This window comes from Athene cunicularia (genome assembly GCF_003259725.1).
Source record: "Athene cunicularia isolate RWA chromosome 1 unlocalized genomic scaffold, athCun1 chr1_part2, whole genome shotgun sequence".
Lineage (NCBI taxonomy): Eukaryota > Metazoa > Chordata > Aves > Strigiformes > Strigidae > Athene > Athene cunicularia.
The window spans coordinates 48,276,341-48,282,705 of record NW_020799092.1 but is presented as its reverse complement, the minus strand read 5'-3'; positions in this window follow the sequence as shown (position 1 = coordinate 48,282,705).

Sequence of the window (6,365 nt, the reverse complement as noted above, 5' to 3'; positions counted from 1 at the left end):
AGCACAATCTTGATTGCTTGATAAGCTAGAGGCTTGCAAATAGTATGTGTTTTGATTTGAACAAGCAAACAAAATCGAGAGAGAGATACTAAAGAATAAAGGGCATAAACGATACTAATAAGAGAGGACAAGTTAACATGGGAAATAGTCATTCTGGGAAAATCCATGGTGATGGTCCTGCTCTGAATTTAGTAACAATGGGGTACTGAGCATAAAGAGACAATAACACTTATGTATTTGTCCCAAAATAAACATTACTGGAATATTCAAGTAAATTCCTGACTGCAGTTCAAGAGGATTGATATTTGGAAAGAGTTCAGAAAAGATTTGTGAGAATAATGAGATTATAAGAAAAACATGATTCATAGCCAAAAAAAAAAAAAAAAAAAAAAAAAAAAAAAAAAAAAAAAAAAAAAAATCGGGCAGCCTAATCACTTTATGAAAGATAAAATGAAGGTAAGAGGTGATCTTAGTCTACATATACCCATGAGAGGGGAAAAAAAAAAAAAAGGTTATTTGTAATATCTAATTCAGGCTAGCCCAATGTCCTGTGTCACAGATCAAGGTAGTTAACCACACTGGTCGTTTCTGAACATGTAATCTATGACTCATGCCCAGCTACTTATTTCAAACCGAGTAGAATTACAAGTTGGATTTGAATAATTTGAAGTAAGGTTATATATTGTTATATTGTTGAGATAGACTTTTGTAAGAGATCATATCTTAAAAGATTTTTCTTTACTTAGATAGGACCTATCAAGCAGGAATGAAAACTGAAAGATTTCTTAAACTATAGGAATAATGAGACTTACGTTATGGATGATTTACTCCGAATATATAGTGCAAATGACTAACTTTTTTTTAGGAAGCAGAATAATATCTATGAAAAAGAGACTGTTCTTTTCTGGGTTTTTATCAAACTGACTTTTTTTTTTTTTCATTTAAGGTCAATACTTAATTCTTTAAGATAATTAGGAGTGAGAAAAGCAGTTCAGTTAGAATATGAAATGAAACACCTGTGCCAGATTACAACTAAACATGGATGACCATGTGAAGAATAAGGTCAGGTCAAATGCTCCCTTAAGTTTAAAGGGAACAAGTTTTTCATATTCTTAGCTCTGCTCTGAAAAAATAGAGTAAAGCTAACAATCACAGCTGCTGACTGAACTACAAGTGCAGCTGTATGCAGATATACAGAGGCAGCTTCAGAGAGAAATGCAGCATCACTTCTGCAACAACAGACAATTGGCTAGTCATTATTACTCACTAAGCTGCAATTGCTGTGCCAAAGAGGATACATACTGATGTTAAAATTGTTACAGTGCACAAAAGGGAACAATGGGAGGAAGGACAATATCACCATCAACTTCTGCTCAGTTGTAAGATGTTGCTTAACTTATCTGTCCCGCCATGCTTTGTTTTATGGTTAGAAAAGCTAAATTCAGTTCCTTCAGTTGCCTGACCTAATGGGTGGAGAACCAGATATGTATGCAGAATAAAGTACCACATCCATGAAGAGTTGCTGATGTGTCTGAGCTCTCATTTAGGTGGGGAGAGGCAAAAGGAAGAAGCAGCTGATAAGCATTCGAACTTGAATGCTTTATCCAAGCCTCTCTGGTCTGGAAGCAAGACTGGAAATAGCTAACAGGATTTCTTGAAAGATTTCCAGAAGCACTTGGTTTTGGCTGGGTCAGTAGTACAGCAAGAATAGCCTTTCTGGGATATTTTGATGTTGCTCTTTCCTGTCTCAGACACAAACAGGACATTTGGTCTTTATTTCGTCCCCTCCTTTCCCTCTCCTCCTCTATATGCTCTCAATTGAATTGGTGCTTATAGACTGGTTTTACTTTATTCTGGTATCTGCATACACACACACATAGCTGTATTTACTGAGCTGAAAGTGGTCTGGCCATACATATCCTTATAGACAGTTAAACAAAGGAAAACTGATTTCCAACTCATGATAATAAAAAAATAAAATATTTTCAAATTATAAAAATTAAGTTATACTCTTAAGTACTAGGCAAAAATGATATAATGAAAAATCTGTGACATAAAATGAATACATAGTAAGTGTTCTGTATTTCTGGGTATTGTACGAGGCCTTAGGAAATGCTCACCTGAAAAAGGGGAATCTGCTTTTTTGACGTAGAAAATAATCTGACATCATACATTGGATTCTAGCCCCACCTTTAGTGTCTTTGACAAAAAACATGCATCTTGGACTGAAAGTAGAAATACAGCAGGTTGAATTTTGCTCTCTGTAATTCTTTAACTACTTGTTTACATTTGTTTTAATGTACAACAAAAAAAAGGTTTGTTCTTTGGGTGCATCCCCTTCTTAAAAATAAAGGAAATGTAAATTACTCTTCACCCAAGAATCTGCACCACTGAACAGCAGCTGAAGAATTACTTTGTGACAGTTGTTTTATTTACCCAATGCTGAGCACACCTTTGGAATGTGGAAAACAAGGTGAAAGTTGCCTTTAGGATACAAATAATTAGTTTGGCTGACTTCTTCACAGAAAAATTCAGTCAGAATGACTGACTACATTTTGTCAGCTGGAAATCTTACCCTACAAGGGCAGAAGGGAGTAACACTGCTAGCATTAAGAGGAATGAAACAAGGGGAAACATTGCCACCACAAAAGCATACCACACTGGGGACATCTGCAGCTAATAACAAGTTTTTGGGGTAGTTAATTAAATTTTGCACTGGTTGTTTCTGATAATTTTTTTTTTCTTGCTGAAAGTATTTTGTATATTTATATTATAAATATTGTTCTTTCTGTATCAGAGATTTACAACATTTTTGATTTATTGATCCTAGGAAATATCCAGTGAATGCAGACTTCACTACAGGAGATTCTGTGGCCCCAGGTTTAAAATGTTGCTTCATTTCATTAATTAAAAATAAATGATAGTCTCATAATGTGGTACGAAATTAAAAAAAAAAAAAAAAACAAACAATAATCAGTGAAACAATGGTATTCCAGTAAGAAAAGAAGCTGTGTTTTTCACAGCAACAAGCAATACCCAGGGCAATTAAGGTAACAAAGAGAACAATAAAAGAATGGAGGATGTCTATGAAGTACTTGCAGCTGAGATATTTCCATTTGTTTGATGTAGACCTTGCATTCCAGATGCTCACTTAGTCCTCACCACCAGTCTTCGCTCTTTCGTGGGTGAAAGTCACTTATTCATTTCAGTTCTCTATACTGTTAATGGAAAGAGTCAACCTTTGAACCCGTCTTTCTGTAGCTAAGGTGCTCTATTTTTTTTGCCATCTTAATATAACACTCAGACAGTGATGAGTACACCTAGATGCTTTATCACTTCACACCTCCTTCATTGTTGTTTAGACAAGATTTGTCCTTGATTTGAAAAGACAATTAAAAGAGTACAGGAAAAAAAAAAAAAAGAAAAAAGAAAGAACAAAATATGCCAAAACACCTTGCTTTTGCTGATTAAATATAATTATAAATGTAATGTAGACATAATATATATTAATAAAGAATTATAAATATAGATTTGTTTAAAGAATGTTACTTTTTAAAGATGTATTTCTTAAATATTTTCTCAGGTATGTCACAGCACAGATTCATTAAAGACACATTCCTCAAAATTATAATTTCCAGGATATGAGAGCTTTTGTTCTGAGGATGTAATCTTTAGCAGTAAAAACCTGATAATGAAGTAATGTTTGGTCCCTCCTATAGCTCTGGAAGAAAAAACAAAAAACAAAAATCAGTTGCTGGCATTTTAACAAAACATTTAAAAATATTTAAATTATGTCTTTTTTTAAGAAAATGGTATTTCGAAACAATATATGCAAGTATACTGAATGTGTATAGAAATACAGAGAAAATTCACTTTAAAAAGAATGTCATCAAGATTTTCAATTTTGGTAGAGGAAGTGAGGTTAAAAATTGATGAATATTTACAGATAAATTCTTTTTCTTGCCTTTTTGCCTTACTTTTCTCCATGGAATATGTTTCTGTTTCAGTGATTTCACATGTATATAAATACCCTCTGCTGTAGTTTCAATAACTCTGCTGAAGACATGGATATGTGTGAGCAGGACAAAACCATAGAAATACCCATATTAACTTTAAATGAACTGACAAGACACTTGAGGCAAAAGAGTTTCTTTAGTGGGATCAAACACTGTGAGAAAAAAAAAAACCAAACACGTCACTGTCTTCCAGTACACAGATTGGCTCATTTAGGACTGGTTCTTACAGCCTAGTTTCGCACTGCTTACTCTGAGTTTACATTTAGTGAGTTTAATACTTCAATGGGTAACACTTCAAGGATAGCCTATGGCTTCATCCAAGTCTGCTCTGTTTAGTTTCAGTTCAGAATATGTGAGGTTTGGACTGCATGAAATACCTTGATGCAGAAGACAGCACATACCACTTTTAATAGGACAAAAGGGAGGTTACTGCCTGCCTTGCAACCTGGGCAAGAAGCTGAAGGAACAGATGGCAAAGAGGTTCACTTCACTATCTGCTTTAATCTCACTCCCCACCAGTGTTGAGTTCATATTATACTGCTTTATGATTTCATTACCTCAACTGCTCCTTTTATCTAGAAATTCTGCACCTAGATAGACATTAGGGATTTTCAGTTCAATATTTTTAATATTGTTATTTAAATTAAGTGAATTTTAATTCAGCAGTTGAGATGGTCAGGAACAATGCAGCCAACCCCCTGACGTTTTTGAGCAATTGCCAATGTTCTCACCACCTGTTGAGTCACATATGCAAGTCTCTAAGATATATCCACAAGTGTACATACATAGATACATTAACTATTCATTTTAACTCCATAAGAAAAATAGTATTTTTTTTCTTTTAAATCATTTCCATGTGTATCTTGCTACCTTCATTCATAATCTTCATTGATTCACTTACTTAAATATTTGATGATTGTACTCAAGAATATGATTAAATCTCATATCAGATTTGAATTGTAGTTGTCGATATTTAATTCTCATTCGCTGCAGAATTGTTAAGGATCCTGAACACAACACATATGCACTATTTTCATCATAAAGCATAACATGTTTTGGCATGCCTTATGATGAAAATATCAGAATATCACTATATCAAAAATCTCAAAAGTGAGTGCAAGACTTTAGCTTCTATAAAATTGTAAATTGGATTAATCTCAGTGAACTGTTAAGCATAGATGCAACAGGCAGGTACATCCGAGTTACTCAGCTAGACTCTTTTTACTGTTGTTGGAGAGAAAAAGGCATTACTAAATCACATTTTATCTGGCATTTTAAATCAGTTAATCACGATGAGATGAGGGGCTTTCTAGGGGTAGCTGTTTCTTATAGCAGGCTGCAAAAGCAGACTGGAGTACGCTGTTAGGTGTAGCACAGATATCTATGCTAGAGACATTTTGAAAGCTACCATTGTTTTCTCTGACTGTAAAGGTGTCTTTTGAAATACAGCTCTTCAGAGAGAGATATAATGGGCTCTTATGTACATACTTTAGGTTGTTAAGTTTAATTACCGATTTTCCCTGTGATTTATTTCAATTCACCAGACCTACCTCTTGGCCATATATTTTTTTCCCTATGAATGATGCAGATCATGTCCCTCTTTCCTCTCCTCATGAAAAAAAAAACAAAAACAAAAACAAAAAACCCCAAACAACACACAGTTATATCTCCATATGCTGCAAGGACTAAATGAGAGAAAACGAAATATAGTGAATTTTGAGTAGCAGACATATTCTATTAATGTATGTAGGATAAATAGCAAGATAGATGAATGAAATTTTTGTATCCATTACCCTTCTTCAGCTGTAATCTGTTGCTAGAATAGCATTGACTTGTGATGAGTGTCTGCTGTCCAAGTAAGATAGGAGCTGAAAAAGAAAATAAATGAATTTGATTTATGTTCTCAAGGCCAATTGCCAGCCCAAAGCATGTTATGCCAGTGCCCAATGGTATGTGAAATGGCTCATGTTAATTCAACAGGAACTTAGTTCAAAGACCTTTGCCTGTACCTTTTCCAAGCTGCACTACTAAACCATTCAGATCAAAATAAATAGGAAAATAGATCATAAAGAAATAGATCATAAAGAAATCCCAAAGGTAGTTGACTGAGGCTCAGATGCTCTTGGCAGCATGACAAATGATGTGCATACGATCAACAAAAAGCATGGAAAATATGCAAAGGGCAATGACATATTTTGCTATTGTGTTTGGTTTTCTTCTATTTTGTTCATTATGTACAAAATTAGAGGTGGAAGCCACAGCCAGAAAGCAACAGCTCAATACCCCAGCTCAATTTCCCAGCAGTGCTACAGGCTTGGGGAGGAGTGGCTGGAGAGCTGCCAGTCAGAG